Below are 22012 nucleotides of genomic sequence, written 5' to 3'. Positions count from 1 at the left end.
ACACACGCACACATACACACACAAAGTAACAATTTTTAGGCATTCTAGGTGTCACTTACATGAGATTCTAGCCCAACATCCCCCTCCTCCTCCCATGGACTATCAATTGCCCTACGATCAAGAGATCTACAAACATCTTCTTAATACAAACAGAGGAACTGGTCTGAGTACTTTCTAAATCCTCTAAGGGAGCTGACCCATCTCAAGTCACTGATCACAATCAGGACTTTGGATTTGTGTTCCGATTCTGACTTCCATGGGTCAGGTCCTCTCACGTATATATTTCTCCCTTCCTGCTTTTTCTGTTGCTTAGAGTTTAAGCTGCTGGAAATGCTCTGTTCCTGGTACAGGAGGACTTCAATCTCAGTCAAGGTCTCTAGATACTAAGGTAATTAGAAATATAAAAGTGCTGATTACATTTCAAGCTTATCACATGTTGTTGGTGTTAGTAATCCCTAGAAAGTGAATTGTACAGCCCCAACGTGGAAAAGCCATTAATGTATAACAGCACAATTTTATCACAGAGAAAGACAGTAAGTGGATCCTGCAAGACTGGCAACAAGAAAATTTGTGTAAGGCAGGTGGTAAGCACTTCAAGATAAAAGGAAAAGGACCTTGTCATACCAGGTACCCCACACTGGAACCACAGTTTTGGGGAAAAAATCGTTTCCTTTATGATGACTCTCTCATAAGCAACCCACACAACAGATTCAAAAAAATTCCTTCTCTTCTCCCAGCCCTCTAGGAGTTAAGTATGTCTCATTGCAGAGGCCTAACCTGCTGTGGTTTTTGACTTGATAGCTGTCTTGTTACTTCCTTTGTTCTGACTGCCAGCAGCTAAATTGGGACTTCTGCTCAAAGACAAGTACCTAAAGGCACATTATGAAAGGTTTGTCACCTTGTTATCTCTAATTTTCAGAGCAGCTTCTGCTCAGGACGAAGTCAGCATTGCCAGTAATGTATTGCATGTAGTATATATACGTAATACCTTTACTGAATGTCAGAGATGAAGCATAGCTGTTACTGTGAGAGGCCAACCTGAAGAACAGTCCTTTCACTCTGGACATTGACAGTTCAGGTACCCAGACTGACCACCTGCTCTTTGTGTGGTGCTCTGAGAAGAGCAAGAAACTTGAACTGTTTCTCTTCAGTGTGGGGGTTGATGCACAGGATCCATGTGCCAGTATTCCTCGAAAAGAGCAGCCTAGCTCAAATCATATCATGAGGCTTCCACTTACTTTCTGTGCTTGAGCTTTGTAAAGAATCCCATATTCCATCTCTTTGCCACCGCTGCAAGAACTGTAAATAAACAAATTTTGTTTCATGTTCCTACTCACAAACACACCTTGCTTTAGAGGAGGTGACATTCACAGAGAATTTTTTCACCTATTGTATGAAGCTTCACCTTTTAGTTGCCATGAAAACTATGTGTTTCCGTGCCATGCCACAGCTCTTCAGAACTTATTTTCATCACACACACACAGGATTTCCAAATCGTATTGAAATAAATTGGAGCTGCACGTGTTTTCCATCAAGTCAGGCCCTGAGCATATACACAACTGACATTCTCTTCCTAAAGGCTCTAATAAAGGAGAATAGAAAAGCATTATTCAATGTATGTATTTTTTTCTTTCGCTGTTGCCCCTCACCCTAAGTCTGCAACAGATAGGTGGGAAATCACAGAAGCAGCAAAAGCCCTGGTTTCACTCAGTACCTGCTCCTCAGATCTCCATACTAACATCCTAAACAAAGTTATCCCCTTTGTGGTGGTTTCTAGTTCTTGAAAGCTATGCGTAACCTCTTATAATTTCTTTGCCCTTCTCACCCCCCTTCCCCCCCCCCCCCCCAAAAATACATATATATATATATGTGTGTGTGTGTATATATATATATATATGCATATGTTATTTGTTTATTTACTAAGAGAGAGAGAGATTATCTCTGTCTTTCTAACATATATACACAAGCTCTCACATGGCTTTGTGGATGTTTGAACATATCTTTAAGCCGTGGGCACCCCAGTGTTTCAGAATAGCCATAAGAACCTGTAAGCTTCCTCAGGCTAGTAGGAGCCCTTTCAAGTTCCTTGCAAGTTCCTTGCAAGTCTCTTGCAAGTCTTTAGATCATTAGTGCTTGCTAGACCTTTCCATCAGGTCTCTTTATTTTCTGCTGTGGTTGACCTGCTCAGCCCAAGTTAGAAACAGAAAGTCCAACTCTAAACAATCAACAATTCCAAGAGGCTAGTCAGCCACCCACCAGGACAAATAAAGCCCGCTGAGAACTCAGGGCCAACTTCTCAAAGGCATTCAGGTGTCTAAAACACCTTTGAAATGCCTAATGGTCCAGAAGATGATTGGCAGTAAGCCATCTTGGGGTGCCTAGTTGAGCCTAGGCTGTAATGACTACACAGTTCTGAGGTGCGTGGTTGCTTCAGGGTTTTAAAAGTGATGAGGTTTTCAAAACAGTTCTGTTTAATGTCTTCTCCCTTTTGAAACTCCTCCTTACACACAGGTATCAAGAACTCATCTTTCTAGAAATGAAAGTCTCAATAGAAGACTTTACAAAGCCAATTAACAGCTGAAATTCTATTCTGAAGAGTGACTCGAGCACTAGGACATGTGAACTTCATAATCATGCAGAATTCCAAACTCACATTCCCAATAACAATTTCAGCAAAACTGTGTAGCTACATCATTATTTTTTTTTTTTTTCTGCATGTGAAAAAGGTTTTGATTTAATTGAGTTGATTTTAGGTTGTGTTAGCTCCTCTGTGAGTACTCTTAATAACATTTTACAGTATCCATTTATTTCTCCTTATTAATAGTTTCTTACTTGAAACGGTGATCTAGTAGAATCTTCCAATAGAACAATAATATCTGCTCCAGCTTTCTTGTCTCTCTACAAATTATCGATAGAAAAAGTTGATAATTCTAACAAACTGTTACTCTTTTGTACATTCAAAATTGGACATCTGTAGCTTGAGTCTTGGAGACTGCTTGCTTCTGCACAGCTATGCAGTTTTTGTTTTTAATTAATAAGTAATTTAATTATTTCCCCTCTTCAGCCTTTAACAACTGATAACAGCATATACTTCAGAAAGTCAAGCATGGTACTTTCTTTTCCACAGGAGGTACTTAGCTCCAGGCCTGGAAAAGGGCCAGAGCACACAGGGACACTGTTCCACAGTAACATTTTGTACCTTATTAAAACAAAACAAAAAAAAACACCAAACCCAACAACAGCCAACTCTCACATGTATAAAATGCTTTTCTTCTCCTCCCTCTCTTAATACACAAATATTCATTTATTCATTATACTTTCTGTATAAACGCTGGCACACATGCATATTCACACTGCCTTCTGCTGAAACTTTCTAGTGAACAAATGATGTGCTAAGATGTCTTGTATTATTTTTATGAGTTTAGTTTGGCTTACATCAGCTACCACCAAAGCTTCCTCATCTCCAGGGCTCTGGGGGCAAGGGCTTTCTGGGTGATCAATCAGTGGTTTGGATTACTTCAGTTTAGGGGTGCTTCGCTAAGAAAATCTGTGGAAATTCATCACTTTTAAGGTGTCTCATATCAGGCATCTTAGACCAAGAGGCTGCCAAGTCACTCTGGAAAATAGTGGCCTGGAAGACTGCAACAATCTACGCAAATATACCACAATCCAATTAAACCAGCAGACTTCACAATTATTTGCAGACTTTCATAACCCATGGCAGCAAGCAGATACAGATATTGCACAAGAGTTGTCACAAGCAAGCATGTCCCACAGCCTGGCAAATATCTCCTGGGGCATGGTGGAGGCATGCTGGAGAGTGGGGAGGGGCACACTGCAAGCTGCTGGGCCTGCAGGCCACAAAGGCCCAGTTGCCTACCACTCCTTGCAACTTCGTACACAACCCAACTTCACTACAGTGGCAGAACCACATGGGCAGAGAGATTGGCAGGAACCTCTGCATCCATCTAGTCCAAATCCTTGTCAAGCAGAGCCACCCAGGACACATCACAAGGCCAATTTAAGAGGCTGCCACCTTTTGTTATCTTGCACCGCTCACTCCCAATTCAGCCCAAAAAGATGGTTTTACAGCTGTGCTGCAAACACTTCCACTTTCACATCTGAGGAGGAGGAAAATAGATTGCAAAATGTGATCTTTTCTAAAGAAAGAATGGCCATTCTAAGCTCAAGCATAGTCCAAGGACTATATCTCTGACCTGTCTCAGCATAGAGCTGCACTAATATTTGTGATAGAGCAGTGGAGTACATATTTGGAGAACAGTGAAGAGAACACATCTGTGCAACCTCTGATCTGGGAGCCAAGCAGTTTCCACTAGCAAAGATGCCACTGCACTCTGCAATGTGGGCAGATGTGAGGAGGAGATTCTCTGAAGCTTAGACTGAGCACAGATCCCACTAGGCAGTTTATAGGAAATACTGAGATGAAAAGCACTGGCCTGAGGTCTTTTGCCCTGAAGGCCTCTGGCAGCCATCAGCCATGGTGAGCATGAAGCTCCATGCAGGCCACAAAACCCACTGGATGAGACAAGGGAGGTGAAATTTCATCAACACATTTGGGATACCCAGCTGAGCCATTCAGGCATCTGGCTCTAGGCTTCAAGGACGTGCTTACTTCACAGAATCACAGAATTGTTGGAAGGGACCTCTAGAGATCATTGACACCAGCCCGCCTGCCAAAGCAGGTTCCCTACACCAGGTCGCATAAGTAGGCACCCAGGTGAGACTTGAATATCTCCAGAGAAGGGGATTCCACAACCCCCGTGGGCAGAATCACAGAATGATTGGGGATGGAAGTCACTCGTGTTCCTTTGGTCCAACTCCTGCTCAAGCCAGGCCACCTGAAGCATTTCTTCTCAAGATCCACCACTGTGAAAGTGCCCAATCTCTCCATTTTGAGAAAGAGGAGGAATCAAACCTTTCAGATTGTGGCCATATCCTCTCCCATATCACAGAGCTCATACAGCACTCCCACTGTAGATCACATTTGCATCACACCCACCATGCTCTCCTGGGTCACATACAGTCAGTCTTTCTCATTGTCTTTGGGGTTGTTTCTTGTTCAGAGACTGAAATTTGGGTATTTTCTACACCAAAATAATATGTTTCTTTATACCATGCAAAAATGAATTTTTTTTTCACCAAAGAATTATGGAGATAAGGACAATGATGTTCAGGTAATGTGCTATAAGCATTTCCCTAGAAACAAGGGAAAAATGGGCATGACAATTAATGAAAAAAAGAGAAAGGAGGACTCAGAAAAGTTAAACTGAATTGTTCCTTCTCTATTTGGTTTACACAGTTAAGGCTGTGTTAAGTTCCTTTTAATCCAAGGAATTGGGTTTATCCCTTCTTGCTGATACACCCCTTTTTTTATTATTTGTTTATTTATTTATTTATTCCTTTGAAGTCTCATCTTGCCAGCTCCTTCATTATTTTCTGGGAATAAGCTGAACTTTTCTGGTAAGTGAAAGATCCCAAACGCTGCCAGTTAACAGCCCCTGGAAGTGCCATTAGCACTGGCTCATCACTTCTGCAGCAGTTTCTGGTGGTCTGTGAAAATGATAATGGTCACAAACCACCTAATTTTAGCTGCCTAATTTGGAATTGCTAGTGTCAGCCTCTAACCTTCACAAAAACGGAGCTCTGTCAGAGTGCAAGGCATCCCTCTTACCTCTGACACCAATTCGGGTGATGAATCATCCTCTGGACAGTCCTGTGTCTCCTCACAGTCTACTGAGAGCACCTATACACCTCGTTCTGGCTGGGTGCAAATTTCCAGTCCATCAAAGTTAAGAAAGATGAGTCCTACCCATAGTGCTGGCATCTCCCCATGGTTTCCATTTGCAGCAGTACTGTAACAGATGCTGAGAATACATTAAATGCTTTCCTAATGTCACATTCCCATGTCTGCAGTTATGGTAATTGCCTCAGCGAAGTTTTGCAATTGCAAACTAGCAGGAAGCCATCTGCAAAAGAATCTGTCTATTAAGATGTGGCCCTTACTCTGAAAGTGCTTGAAAAGCCCTAGTTCATTTCTTGGGCTAAAGATATAAAAGAAAAGTAAAGGTCAGACTCCTGCAGCAATATGGAAAGTGTCCAGAATGCACTCTAGTGATCCAAAGAATAGACTGACTTTTGCTTAAGGACTGGGCTAATTAAATATTGCTAACTACATCTGAATAGAATTAAGTCTAATTCAAGGCCCTTTCTAAGCTCCAGGCAATGTAAGCCTGTCCTAAAAAAACAAATTACCAACTGCTGACAACAGGTGTCAGCAACAGAAGAGGCTGAATCAGTGCTGAATGTGAATTAACTACAAGTGTAGACAAGGACAACGTTCTGTACTACTTCCACTGCCCTGGCAAAGATCTCATTTGGAAATAGGGAGAAACATGAGGACCAGGACAGATATGAACCAAGGCAGCTCCGAGTACTGCTGTCCTTGACAGTGTTTGCAGATAACCAGCACAGCTCCAACATTTGTGGTGCAGATAAGGTTTGTTTCTGCACCACCCATGCCAAAAAGTACCGTAGGTTCCTGTATGAGTTCTGGGCGGCGGTCAAGGGGACTTTTCAAAGTGCATTTGTTTCCTTCCTCTTATTTCTTCTTCCAGCCCTGCAGTCATCAAACTGGATTGTTTACTTCTTTTTTTTTTCTTTTTTTTTTCTTACACAGTTCCACAGCCCAATTTCCACATACCTCTCCTTCCCCATGTTCTCAGGAGTGTACACACTGCATGCCACACTATGCATCCATGCCAAGTCCAGCAGGGTCTTTCAGCAGAAAAGCTACTTGGTGCTAAGTTATTTGGTAAGCAAGGCGAGCAGAAAGCAGAACAGAACCTTCTCCAGCAGCCTTTTCCCTGGCAGTCATGTTGCTATAATTTCCTTCTGGCTCCTACACCACTGTCTCTCTCGTCATGTTTCTTTAGTAACATCCCTTGTCTCTTCTCCCCCTTGCTCTTTTACTTTTTACTTTAAAATATACATTTAAATATTTTGTTTCCATGCCCTTTCTCAGTAATTTATCCCATATGTGTACATGACTCTTCACATGAAATGCTTTTGCTCAAGTACTTCTTTGCAGACAGTTTTTTGTTTTGGTTTTATTTTTAATGTAGTTTTTTGCTGCCGTGATCCTTTTCTCCACTGCTTTCAAAAACTCGCCTGTTTAACCCTTTTCTGACTCCATAATTGTCCACTGGATGCAGCCTCTCATCTGATGTTCCCTGTTCATATACTGTTTTTCTCCACCTACAGAAAGATCAAGAAAAACAGGTTTGCAGATGGTATTTATTAACAGAGCAAAAGCAGCAGGTTTAAATTCCTCTGGGCTTGTTTTTGTTTTGGTAAAGAGAAATGGTAAGGGCAGGTCTGATGGCTCAGGACACAGCCAGGCTCACAGCCTGAGCTGAGCACAACACCTGTTTTTCTACGGGCTTGGGGAGAGAGAAGGGAGCAAATTCAGATGTAGTGAAAGTGAGGACAGTTTCACCCATTTCAAAAGAGTCTCATCCATTTACAACCACTCCAAATTAACATCTCTATTTTAATTCACCTCTGTACCTTCTATTAGAGTAATTTCACCTCTGAGTCCCATTATGAAATAAAATTTCTGCCAGAGGCTATGGACCAAGCTCACAGGATGTCTCCATTTATTAGTCTTCAGCAGTTTCACATAGGCTAGATTTCCTACAAGGAAAGGAAAGTAAATTTCTGCTCCTGATTTGTGACAAAGCTGGATTCCATTTTCGAGTCCAGAATAAAAGCCTTTAGATCTGTATCAAGAGAAATGATTGTGATCAACTTTCCACTAACAACACTAGGCTTAAATATTATGTCCCAACGATGAATGTGCTTAACATTGAGTTTAGAAAGCTTGAAAGAATAAAAGAGAAATGATGTAATTGTCATAAACTGGCATAATTATTGGTATCACTGTGGAACAGATGCAGCCATCTTCTGGACATCCCAATCAAAAAGACTTAACTCACCTATTTGATGCATTAGATCCATTTTCCTCTTTTTTTTTTTTTTTCAGAGCTACGCATATCTAACTGAAGAGTGACCAGTAAGATTCACAGAAAGAACAAAGCTGTTGCCTCCTAATTGATATGCTTTGGAAAGGATGAGTCTGAACTTATTTAGGTCTGGTCTCATTCACTCTGACCAAAAGAGTTAACTGTGAGTCTAACAGCAGAAAACTTTTCTAAGTTTTATGCTATATTTTATTGTCTTTTTAGTTTGTTTGATTAGTTGGATATTTTTTGTCTGTTGGTTTGTTTTAATACAGTATCTCAGGTAAATCAGTGTTTATCAACAGGAATTCTACTGAAGAGATGGAAATTTGTGTACTGAGATCATGCCTTCTCACGTCTCTACCACTATTAGACAAAGACCTAAATGTACAGGGAAATAAATCCCTATTTGTTTCAAAATCCACTGCCAAGTCTGTAGTTCACCTTCTGTCATAAACCCCCTGAGGTTAAACACTTGCTTATGCTCTTTCCTCCTGATGTGGAGTGCTGAACATCACAGAGACCATTCACATCAATTGCTCAGGGCTCTCTGGTTTTGAAAGAATGGTGGAGTTTTCTACGATGAATGTTCCTGTTCCTAGCAAATGTTTATACATGCCATGCTAATGATGATTGTACTGAGCCTGAGAGTACCGGTCAGTCGAAAGGTCTATCTAGATGAATTTCCTGTCTCTGACACTGGATAAAAGCAAATGCCTAATGAAGAATGTAGCAACAGAAAAAGTATATTGTGCTATTTCCCAGAAGTATTCTCCCAAACTTTAATGGATTGAGACTCAGGAATTTGCTGGTGTTTTTGTGTGTAATAAAGCAGGATGGATTTCCCTTCTGCAAACTTGCTCAATCACCACTTGAGCCTATGTAAACTCTTAACACTCACAATATCTGTTGGTGTGGAGTCCCAGGGCTCCACTATCCCTGATAGGAAGAACTACTCACTCTTGGTTATTGTGAGTTTCCTCCCTAAAAGTTTCCTTCTTCTGTACTGGAAGAGACAGTGAAGAACTGCCCCCTCCAAGACATATATGAGCTTACAATTTGCTGCCATAAATGTCCTCACTCAGTCCTCTCCCAAGCTATAGAATTAGAGAAGCTTAAAAGGTCTGGCTTAATTAACATTTGCTCATAAGTAAACTGCTCCATGCTACGGATCACCTGTGTCATCCTTCTCTGAATGTCTTCCAGTTCTGCAAGTCTTTTTGAGTAGGAAGAGTAGAACTGCCCATGGATGTGGCCATGCCACGGATTGGTATGGGAGCAAAGTGAAGATTTCTGTTCATTTCTTAGTATAAGCAGGCCCAACCTGCGCCCAGCAGGTTGCAAAATGTGGCCCACTCCCCACCCCTCTGATTAAAGGTGGCAGATCTTCCCTGTGGAGCCGGAGTGGCCACAGGCTCACACCCATCACTCAACAACAGTCAAACTTTCAGAGTGCTATTAATGCTGTGTTGACTGAAAACAGGGTGCAGGAAGGGCAGTGCTGCCTCAAGTGATGGCACATAACTGTGTGCATTTTGAGACACTGCCTAAACACAGGGCTCTGAATAGCAGTATTTATGCAGCCACGCTTTCTGCTTTGGAAAAAAAAAATTGTAAACACAATCATAGAATCTTTAGAGTTGGAAGGGACCTTTCAAGGTCATCTTAGTTCAACTCTCCTGCAATTAACGGGCACATCTACAGCTTGATCAGGTGCTCAGAGCCTGGTCCAGCCTGGCCTTGAATGTCTCTAGGGATGGGGCATCCACCACCTCTCGGGGCAATCAGTTCCAGTGCCTCACCATTCTCAATGTAAACAGACTTTCCTTATATCTCCCCTCTTTCAGTTTGAAATAATTTTCCCTTCTCCTATCACCACAGACCTGGCTAAAGCATCTGTCACCTTCTTTCTTTTAGCCTTCCCTCTAGATGTCAAAAGGTTCTACAAAACTCAGGACTCTACAAAACTTTCTTTTTTCCAGGATGAACAGCCCCAGCTCTCTCAGCCTGTCTTCATAGGGAAGGTGTCCCACCTCTTGGATCGTTTTTGGGGCCCTTCTCTGGATGCGTCCCAACAGGTCCACATCTCTCCTGTACTGACAACTCCACATCTGGATGTAGTACTCCAGGTGAGGTCTCACCAGTGCAGAGTAGAAGGGTAGGATCACATTCCTCGACCTGCTAGCTGTACTTCTTTGGATGCACTCCAGGATACGCTTGCCTTTCTGGTCTGTGATGGCACATTGCTGGCTCATGTCCAGCTTCCCATCCACCAGTGCTCCAAGTCTTTTTCAGCTTGGTCAAGCTCAATCCTTTCATCATTCCCCAGCTTGTACTGGTAGTGAGAGTTGCTGTGACCCAGGTGCAAGGCCTTGCACTTGCCTTTGTTAACCCTCATGAGATTCTCCTGGGCCCAGTGCTGAAGCCTATCTAGGTCTATCTGGATGATATCCTGTCCCTTGGGTGTGTTGACTGCACCCCACAGCTTGGGGTTTCAAGACCGCCAAAAAAATTTTTAAAAAATCATCAATTTACATTTACAAGGCCATTTTCAGTTGATATAAATACACAACCTGCAAGTTTTCAAACGGAATATATAGAATTGCAATCAGATATTCAACACAATAATCTGATCATGTCTCTTTACTGGACTTTCATAATCCCTGTCTTAGCAGAGAAAAATATCCTCCGCTTCATAATCACACCTTATTCATATCATTGCTTTTTAGCAGATCACACATTCTGAACAATTGTTGTTAGGGATGAAGTACACAAACAGTAAAATTTCATCAGAAATCTCTGATGAACACTTTGAGGCCACACTGAGAACTGCAACCAGTGCCATTGAATCAGACTCGTGTGTTGGTTTCACAAGGTCAAATATCACACTAGTTTTATGCTTTTTTTCCTCACTCCTTTTTTTAGTGCTTTATGAAAAAAATATCTAAAATTAGAATGTTTTGTTACTTATTTGTTAATGATATTGTATATTTTGTGAGGGCTGCTCCAAAAATAAAGCCTCCTATTTTATTATGTTGGCCAGCAATGACAGAGGCAGATATTGGTGGTACAGCAGTCGAGGCTGAACCTTCCCACCAATATTCTGTTACATTTTGTTGCCATGTGACAGACGGCAGCAGAGGGGCAATCAGACAAAATGGCATCTGACATGGAAGGAAGTTCATCTGAAGTAAATGTATGTCATTGAATTCCTCCATGTGGAAAGAAATTTTACCTACCGACATTCACCAATGCTTTCTTAATTGTTACTGAGATGAAACAGTGAATATGAACACAGAGAGGTGGTGGGCGGTGTGTTTCAGAAGCAGTGAGAGTGGGTCAGATTGTTATGAGCATGGCATGCAGGCTCTTGTTCATTACTGGTGAAAATGCATGGCTAATGGTGGTGACAATGTTGAAAAACATGTTTTGTAGCTGAGAATTTGCTCTAACAAATAATGTTATTGTGCTCTTTGTATCTGTTGTCATTTCCATGGAAATATATTACTTTTGGAGTGACCTATGTATATACAGCCTACAACAATTTCTACTCACTAAATATGGCTCAGGCAAGCCATAAGCTTGGACACCCATGCCTTAGTAACTTGCTACAAAACCCTAAAATGAGATGAGCTTTGAGCTCTGTGCATCTCTGAGGTGGTTCACTGTTTTACAACCCATGACTGATTTCCTTTGCATAGTGGCAAGCCCACTGCTTCATGCATAAGGCAAGACTGCTTTTTCTTCTATGTATCACTCTATATTTATCCACAGTTAAACTAAAAATGTATCCATGCTGCACATTCAGACTGAGTAGAGGCCAATGCTTTTGGCTAACAACCCCTTCTGCCTTGTGGCTGTTGTTTTGACATCACTAGCAGTCACGCACAGAGTCTATGACAGGGTTGGCCTGGGTTCTTTCCACCTGATTTTGCCTCCTGCTCTGTTCCGACACAAAGCTGCACAACCCCAGTTTGAGGAAACTTGCCCAGCTTTCTGCTGGCATGGAGAAGTGGTGCTGACACAGCAATAGCAGAGAGGCAACAGACTATCTGCTCCTTACTGTACTTCAGTTTTTCCATATCCTCTTCTCAGCCCTGTGCTTCTGCACAGGCTGAAGGGCCGCATTTCAACTAGGCATCAGGCCAGAGGCATGGAGGCAATATGCTCAGACCTGGGGAACAGTGGAGATAAAGGCAAGTAGAGGCAGGACCTCATACTCAAACACCCACTTGCCTGACCCTTACACGTAGCCTTGTGCCTGCAGACAAGAAAAAACAATCACTGTAGGCTGCAAATTGTAACGGCAATTGAAGGTTCGTGGATTCTCCACTCCCCTCTGATGTGTGCTGTAAGAAACAAATGGCAGTGGCTGGAAACCTAACAACATTTAAACCTTTGTCCCATTATTTTGCCATTATGGTCACCTATTTACTTATTCTCATTAAACACTTAAAACTTTTATTGCCATTCAAATTCCTTGTGTCCAGGGGTAAAATGCACAAAAAGCAGGCTGAGTGTACCAGAGACCACTCAGTTTCTAGGGGGCCCTATGACCCCCATTCAGCACCCCTTACCTATCTATTTAGACAGCAAGGCTTGCAGAAAGAAACCAGAAATATAACCACATATATGGAAAATCTAGCATGTTTTTAAAAGCTTTCATACTTAGTCATACCAAAAAGAGACACCAAGATAGGATCCAAAGCATTTGGGATTTGTTTTTAATTTGTGTCATGGGCACACACTTTATTTATGTGCAGAGTGACTACTCAGTTAATTTTTCAGTGCACATAAACATGACCTACTTGGTATGAAATTCCTTTTTATGTGAATGTAAAACACAAGTAATGAAAGAAAACCCAGATATTGTAAGATATTTTGTCTGTACCATTTCATAGTGAATCTGATAAAAAACAAACAGAACACAAATCTGTATTAAATTAAAAGCATCTCCACCACACTCCTTCCACCCCAACTCACTAAGTCATTAAAGTGATTTGGTGGAATAAATGTAAGCTTGGAAAATCAGTTTATTGTTAAAACACAGGATTTAAAAAAATGCAATTGGCAAAGCATAAACCCTCACTGACCTCATTGGGACCAAATGTGACTCTCATTTCTTAAGCCTTGTAGGTCAGATCTCAGGAACTCGGAACCAGAATGTAAATCACCTTATGCGTGCATGGCAGGAGCCTTGTCATCTAAAGCCCACTCCCTGCAAAACTATAAGAAATGAAAAAAAAAAAAAAAAAAAAAAAAAAAAAAAAAAAAAAAAGGAGAAAAATAACCTAATCCATTTTTGTCTACCTATATTACTGGCATCTATGCTTTGCCATGCATTGTCAGTCTGAATTAGGGGGGATTAACAGTAGGATGATGATAAAATGTAGGTGTTTATAAAGATTCTTATACTGCCTTCGTTGTACAAGTCCAGATGTGCTTTACTATGAATAATAGGATGAGAAAACAGTAAGACAAAATGTGGCAGAATGTGACTTGAAAAAATCTAGATTTGTCAAGCTTTGTGAAGAGCCAGAAGTTGAGAGCAGAGGTCTTGTGATTGATTACTAGCTTGATGCTGGCAATGCCCCTTGAAGAAGCTCATGTAACACAGTGCTAAATATTTTCTAATGACAGAAAACTAATGCAAGAAATCAAGAAACACTCTGTGGCCTAGAGACGTAATGTTGAAAATGACAAATAAATCTACCATATTTAAAAGATCATGGCAGGTGAAGTTCCTGCTGACTGGAAAAGGGGAAACGTAATCCCACTTTCAAAAATGGAAAAAAAGAAGATCCAGGAACTACAAGCCAATCAGTGTCACCTCTGCACCTGGCAAGATCATGGAATAGATCCTCCTGAAGGCTCTACTAAGGCGTGTGGAAAAGAAAGATGATGTGATTGGTGGTAACCAACATGGCTTCCCCAGGGGTAAGTCATGCCTGACAAACTCGGTGGCCTTCTATGATGGAGTTACAGTGTCAGTGGATAAAGGAAGAACAACTGATGTCACCTACCTGGACTTGTGCAAAGCATTTGACACTGTCCTGCATGACTCCTGGTCGCTATATTGGAGAAAAATGGATTTGATTGATGAACCACTCACTAGATAAGGAATTGGCTGGATGGTTGCGCTAAGACAGATCAATGGATCAAAGACCATGTATGTGAGACAGGCGACAAGTGAGGTACCTCAGGGACTGGGGTTGGGACTGGTGCTATTTAACATCGCTGTAGGCAACTTGGACAGTGGAATCAAGTGCACCCACAGCAAGTTTGCAGATGACCCCAACCTGAGAGGTGCATCTGACGTGCTAGAGGGAAGGAATGCTATCCAGAGGGACCTGGACAGGCTTGAGAGGTGGGCCCATGCCAACTTCATGAAGTTCAGCAAGGCCAAGTGCAAGGTCCTGCACTTGGATCAGGGCAATCCCAAGCACAAATACAGGTTGGGCAGAGAATGTCTTGAAAGCAGTTCTGAGGAGAAGGATTTGGGGGGTGTTAGCTGATGAAAGACTCAACATGAGCAGGCAATGTGTGCTTGCAACCCAGAAGCCCAAGTGTATTCTGGGTTGCATCAAGAGAAGTATGACTAGCAGGTGGAGGCAGGTGACTCTTCCCCTCTACTCCACACTGGTGAGACCTCACCTGGAGCTCTGCTTCCAGTTCTGGGGCCTTCAACACAAGAAGGACACAAAAATGTTGCAGCAGATCCAGAGGAGGGTCATGAAATTGATCAGAGGGTTGGAGCACCTCTCCAGAAGGACAGGCTGAGAGAGTTGGAGCTCTTCAGCTCAGAGAAGAGAAGGCTCGGGGGGGACCTTATAGCAGCCTTCCAGTACCTGAAGGGGGCATACAGGAAATCTGGAAATTTTTACAAGGGCATGTGGCAACAGAATGAGAGGAAATGGTTTTAAACTGGAAGAGAGTAAATATTAGACTAAATATTAGGAAGAAATTATTTACTGGGAGTGTGGTGAGACACTGGAACAGGTTGCCCAGAAACATTGTGAATTCTCCCATCCTGGAAGTGTTCAAGGCCAGGCTAGATGGGATTTTGAGCAACCTGGTCTAGTGGGAGGTGTCCTTGCCTATAGAAAGGGGTTTGGAAGTAGATTATCTTAAAGCCCTTCCAACCAAAACCATTCTATAAAAAAGGATAAGAAATCTGGTTCTATTAAGTACTAGTTTGAGTTACGTTTAAAACCACTGAGAGCTGTGCATCAATTTCAGAAGGAGCTGGATCAGGCCTCTGAAGGAAGAATGCCCTCTTGACAAATTTCTGTAGCCTAAGGCCCTGTCCAAGTCTAAGACCCATTTCTGGGTCTAAACACAGCACATCTTAAAGTAAAGCACGTGCCTCTGACATTAGAGAGGAGAAAAGGAGAAAAGCCCCGCTGAGAGCTGTCTTAAGGAGCCTGTAACAGAGCTCTGCACATTGCCACAGATGGACACTATCTCAGCTGTCACCTCGGGTCCCACAGCAGCACAAATGAAGTTTCTCCCCATTGTTTCTTGGGGTCCCTGACACTAGGTGTCACTCTGAACTGGGGGAGCAAGGGGGAAAAATAACAGGAAAAATGAAGGCCAGGAAGGTGAAGTTTCCACCTCAAAGCTGGTGCAGAGATGAGCCCCTGCATTATAATGCTGTAGTGCTGCTTCTTTAGTCACCCTCTGCTGCAGAAATGCCAGGGCTGTGTGTACATGTATTATTACAGAATTGGAGAGGCTGTTTAAGTGGCAGTTCCAACTGAAATAAAGTGATTCGGGAAACAAGAGAAGAGACATGGACCGATACTGTCTATATTTCTGAAGTACCAGCAGGCTTTTCCCTTCCATGCAACAGAAGGGAGAACTCAGCTGAGATTTCTGAACACAGATGTCAGGAGAAATGCTCTTGAACATTGTCAGATAAAAGTCTACAGTTGTTTCCTCTTAGGCCACACCTAAGAATTGAATGAAAATACATTTTCCAATATATTTTCCACCTCTGTCCCCATTTCTCCCCACACAATTGCAGAAGGATCTGGCCATCCAGATTTGCAATGTGCTGAGGAAAGCATACGTCTATTTTTGAATAATTCTGAAACATCTTCCTTACTCTTCACTTTCTTTTTTTTTTTTTTTTCCTGTATTCCCTTGTGAATGTCCTCATCATCCCTTGACAGCTATTGTGTATTGAGCCACTCACGACCCAACTGCAACGCAATTCCTGGAAGTCCAGGAATCCTAACCTGGAGAAGCACTTAACACACGAGGGGAAAATCATTCCCTTGACCTAAGGAGCAATTGACTCTTTGGTCAGCCTTAGGCCTGCAGTATTACAGTCAAACTACTCTGTCCAGAACCTCAAACGGGGGTTCTCAGAAAAGTATCAGACAGTTTGATAGTATCTATTGTATGCACAGGGAACAAGGACAACAATGAGGTGAAGGAGGAACAAGTTCACATGAGACTCTTGCTGTTTACTAAAAATACAGCCAACATGATGCTTCTGATATTTTTGTTTGCAGTTCTGACCCAAATGGAGGAAGTGCAGATGGCTGAGAAGATATAAAAAAACTTCTGTTTTTTTCCTCCTTGTGACATATTGTGTAACTGCAGCCCTGGAGAGACCTGGTAGTGAGGAGTATCAGGTCAGGGCCTGCCTGCCTTCCCCTGGTGTTTACCAGGGTAAACATAATGCTGCTCCCCTCACCACCCCACTGCTTCCTCCCTGAGAGGCCATAGTTTAGGATGAAGATATAATCTACTTTTACCATTAAGCCTTTTTTTTTTAAACAGTACATTTTGTGAAGTAATATACCTGCTTTCCTGCACATGCAGCAGAAAACGGATGACAGTGCAAGAAAACAAGGATTTCAGTAATAAAGCCTTCATCCTCCATGTAAGTAGGATACATGCAAGCAAAAGGAATGACTTGGTTTCTCTAGACCAGCCAGGCAGGGATGAAGGTCTTCACACTTGGTGAGGGAACTCATGTGTGAAAACTTTGGGGTTAATAACAATATCTAGATGTCAGGCAGAGAGAGCCCTGAAGTAAAGTCCTAAAGGTGAATAGTTCTGTCGTCCTTCACAAAATGCCTGAGCCTGACCTTCCTATCCAGGTTTTCTTCGGGAAGTCACTTCCCTACCATTAACTTCACAATACAGTGGGACCAACAACTAACTCCCAGAAATACTCAGGGATTTAATGCCAGCCATGTTTGGTATGTCATCTGAAATTCATACAAAAAATTAAGCACTGCAGGAACGCTAAATGCTGTGATGCACTTGAGGCTTGTGTGGCAACTAGATTTCAGGCCTTGCTGTCGGATGCTGTGCTGTTCACACTGACTTAGAAAAACTCACCATCCACTGTGAGGTGAGGCAGCTCTGTTTACCCACTAACGCACAGGGAACAGAAACTGGGATGTCTAAGTGACTTGTCCGAGGTCACCCAGTGACTCCTCAGCCCCAGTGCCCTAGTAACTAGGCCTTCCTGCTCTTGCCTACAAAGGCTTGACTCACTCCAGTCCACTGCGGCTGCATTGCACAAGGGCAAATTTCAAATACAGACAAGTGAGATCATTTCTACCAGTGGAATTCCCAGTGTAGGTACTGACTCTTTATCTTGACCTGTTCATACAGGACTGGACTCTGGCTCTGTTACCTCCCTTCATGTGATTCAGGTTTTAGGCTTCTGTTCTGCACCGGGTTGGTGGTAACAAGAGCAAAGTACAGTCCTGAGGTAGTCACCCATGTAGTCATTCAAAGGCACAAAGGTCTGTTGTACATGTGCTTTACAAGGAGTCCTGCAATAAACAGGTCACATCACATCCTTTCCACAGTGGGCACAAGTGATTCATTGAGTCCCCTTTTCCACTGCTCCTCACACAGCACATGCTGCAAAATGCTGCCTTAAGCTGAGTGAACCACAAGTCACACATGGTTCATGACAGATGGCTGCTTATCTAAAAGAACTGATCAGCTGATACTGAATTGCAACTACGTTTTAGTAAGCTCACTGAGTAAAGAGACTCTTCTTTGATTTCAAATCACCTGTAACTGCCTCAAATTTCCATTGTAAAGCCTTCCTGGCACAATAATGCCATTATTCACATATGCATTGAATACTGAATGTGGCCAGGTGGGGCTTATACCGTTACCTTTTGTGTTTGCTTGGATACTAAACGGAGTCATGCAATCTTTACATCCAATCGAGATACAAATGCAATTGAAGTATAAAACCCTATATGCTCCACGGAATCAGAATTCAGCTCCTACCTACTCTTTTTTCTGCCTGCAGGCACCTAGCATCCTCTTGTGCACAGTGTCATTGTTCTAGCATATGTCCTCTTGAAAATTCATGTTTCTCTGTACTGAGGGTAAGTTTGGGGTAAAAAGCTCTCCATTGCAGGTGCAGGAAATCGGGAAAGGAAGGCAAGGGACTAGCATGGCTGAATTGGGATCTGCTGCTCAAAGTGAAGAGCAAGAAGAAAATGCACAGACAATGGAAGCAGGGGCAGGTATAGGCATGCTGCTAGGTTGTGTGGGAATAGAGTCAGGAAGGGCAAGGCCCAGCTGAAACTAGGCTTGGAAAAGGGTGCAAAGAAGAACAAGAAAGGCTTCTACAGATTCTTCAGCCAGAAGAGGAAAATCAAAGAAGAATTCCCCTAGTAAGCAATACAGGCAGGCTGGTAACGACAGGGAGAAGGGTGAGGTACTCAGCAAATCTTTTCCTCATTCTTCGCTGGCAAAAGTTCTTCACACACTCCTCCAGGGGTTCAGTCAGAAGATCTGTAAATGAAGATCAGGTTCACAACCATCTGAGGAACCTGAACATCCCTAAGTCTATGGTTCACAATGAGATGCATCCCAGAGTCCTGAGGGAACTGGCTGATACAGTTACCACTGATGCTTGAAAAGTCATGCCAGTCAGGTGAAGTCCTTTGTGACTGGAAAAAAGACAATGTCACATCGTTTTTATTAATAGAAAGGACAATTCAGGAATGTACCAATATATAGCCTCACCTTTGTGCCAACAAAGATCATAGAACAGATCATCCTGGAAGATGTGCTAAGGCACATGGAATAGAAGGACATGATATGACACAACAAGCATGGCTTCATCAAGGGCAATCCCGCCTGACCAACTTAGTTGCCTATGATAGAGTAACTGCATCAGTGGACAAGGGAAGAGCCACTGATGTCATCTATCTGGAATTCAGTAAGGCTTTTGACATGGTACCCCATAATATTGTTCTCTCCAAATCAGAAAGATATGGATTTAATGGGTGGACAGTTTGGTGGAGACAAGGAACTGGTTGCAAGACCATACCCAAGGAGTGGTGGGCAATGGGTTAATGTCCAGATGGGGATCAGTGACAAATGTTGTCTCTCAGGTGTCAATACTGGGACCACTGCTCTTTGATATCTTCATCAATGACATCAATAGTGGGATCGAGCCTGTGGATGACACCAAGCTGTCTGTACAGCCAACATGCCCATGGGATGGAATGCCACCCAGACAGGCTCTTTCAGAGGGTCAGAAGAACCTCATGAGAGACAACAAAGCCTAGTAAAAAGGTCCTGCACATGGGTTGCAGCAACCCCTGCTATCAATACAAGCTGAAAGACAAAAAGGTTCAAAAACAGGACTTGGGGATATTGGTGGATGGCAAGCTGAATGTGAGCCAGGAGTGTGCCCTCAGAGACCAAACAGGCAAACGTATCCTGGGATGCATCAAAAGAAACAAGGTCAGCAGGTCTAGGGAGGTGACTCTGCCCTTCTACTCTGCACTGGTGAGACCTCACCAGGAGTACTGCATCCAGATGTGGAGTCCTCAGTACAGGAGAGACATGGAGCTGTTGGAGCGTGTCCAGAGGAGGGCCTCAAAAATGATTCAAGAGGTGGAACACCTTCCCTATGAAGACAGGCTGAGAGAGCTGGGGCTGTTCAGTCTGGAGAAGAGAAAGCTGTGTGGAGATGTAATAGCAGGCTTTCTAAAGGTGAGCTGTAAGAAAGAAGGAGACAGACTCTTTCACAGGGTCTGTTGTGAAAGAACAAGGGGAAATCTCTTCAAACTGAAAGAGAGCAGATTTAGACTAGATATAAGGAAGATGTTTTTAACAGTAAGGGTAGTGAAGCATTGAAACAGGTTGCCAAGAGTGGGTGGATGCCCCATCCCTAGTGGCATTCAACGTCAGTCTGGGTTAGCCTCTGAGCAGTCTTGTCTAACTGTAGATGTAGATGTCTTGTTCACTGCAGGGGAGTTAGACTTGATGACCTTTAAAGGCCTTCCAACTCAAACAATTCTATGATTCTATGGACCACTGGGCTTCTGTGGGAGGCTCCTACTGGTAATGGGCCTTGGAAACCAGGTATACTGTATTTTGCAAGCCATTCTGCTTCCTTTTGGGATTTGCCCAAGCTCAGACAGCAGGTAAGCACTGAGCATTTCAAACTAAGGCAAGAACTTTTTGAGTTTTTGTAAGCAGCACTTTCAGAGCACATCTGACACACTGACTTACTGGATATGTGCCACACAAATTAAAAACTTATGTGCAGTCAATAACTGTTCCAATTAAGTTAAGAGTCTAAAGTCCTCAGATTTGAACTTGTTAAGTGTTCCAGGTGGAAAAAGAGAATATTTTTGGTGACAACTGGGCAGACAACTGTATTTGCGGGGAAGATAGAGATGTTTTCATCCAGGACATGATAGTGGATGAATGTAGGTCAAAATCTCAGATCTAAGAACCTAAATTGTATTTATGATTGATTTCTTAAATCTTTTGGAGGTCTGGCATTTTTTCACCAGTTTTGTAACTTAGTCCATGAAAACATTCCAGCTGGGAAAAGAAATAAATCCGTATCATTTAAAGCCCCTGAAAAGGGTTTATACAGGTGAAAACACATGAAATTTGTTTTTTTTTTAACTAGTCCAGCACACTAGTAATTCTTTTCACAACTTTCTCAAGTCATGTTTGAATGACTGCTTCTTCAGAAGACTAACACTGTTTTTATAAATGGATGTTCTCATTTGCATCAGAATTATTGCTGAGGACCTGGTTAACCAGGAATCCATTCCATGCGATTAGATGACAACAGCAAATTCTGCTTTAATTACTTTCCTTTTACTTTACTATATGTACCATACTTCCTATACACATACCATCTGTGAACACCACATCCCAGTCCTGCAGTGCTCACTCTACTTCCAGTGTCGTGGTATCAACAGAGCAGGAGCAGTAACAGAAAGAAGAGTATTAACCTTTCAGACAAGATGAGCAAGAGAAGCTGAACAAGAGCACTGAATGGATTGGTGCATATATTTATATGTATGGTGTGATGCCCCAGGAAGCATTCTAGACTTCCAGCATGTCAACTGGGTGATCAAAATTACTGACATTTATGAGATCTTTTCTTTCCAAGACCACCAGTGTATGCTCAGAGAAATGACTCACTTTAGTTTGAGGTGCAACGTCCGCTCTCAGTGCAGGTTTTTCTCAGTATGAGACAGAAAAGGCATGGGTCAGCAAGGGAGGATTTTTTTTTAGCAACAGGGAAGTCTTAAGCTTGACAATCTTGTAGTAAACACAAATTAGCAAGGAAGTCACTGTTCAGACACTGCAGCTTAGAGGCAGCAGATACTAAAGAGTAATTGTGGGGATTTCCCTTGTATCTTGTATACTGAACTGTAGCTATAATTAGATCATTCAGATATTATCTTCCTAACAGAGAAAATTCCTCATCTCCGAAATGCCTGCTACAGCTGATCCTCGAAGTTCCCCTATATATTTACTTAAACAAAACCAAAGACCTGAACTGTGTTGCTTTTGCTGAGGCAAAATTTCTGGTTTCTTGGGAAGCCTAGTCCAGGTACGTAGGTTGCTCTGAAAGTAATGTCTCCTATTTATTTCCATTGAAACTATAACAGATGCAAAGAGCATCATGACATTATACAATAGAGCAAATTCTCTGCTAC

Source organism: Centrocercus urophasianus, unplaced genomic scaffold, assembly GCF_019232065.1.
Source record: "Centrocercus urophasianus isolate 14NV4802_14NV808 unplaced genomic scaffold, USGS_Curo_1.0 seq_5, whole genome shotgun sequence".
Taxonomy (NCBI): Eukaryota; Metazoa; Chordata; class Aves; order Galliformes; family Phasianidae; genus Centrocercus; species Centrocercus urophasianus.
The sequence above is the reverse complement of the archived record's forward strand: the minus strand, read 5'-3'. Positions refer to the sequence as shown.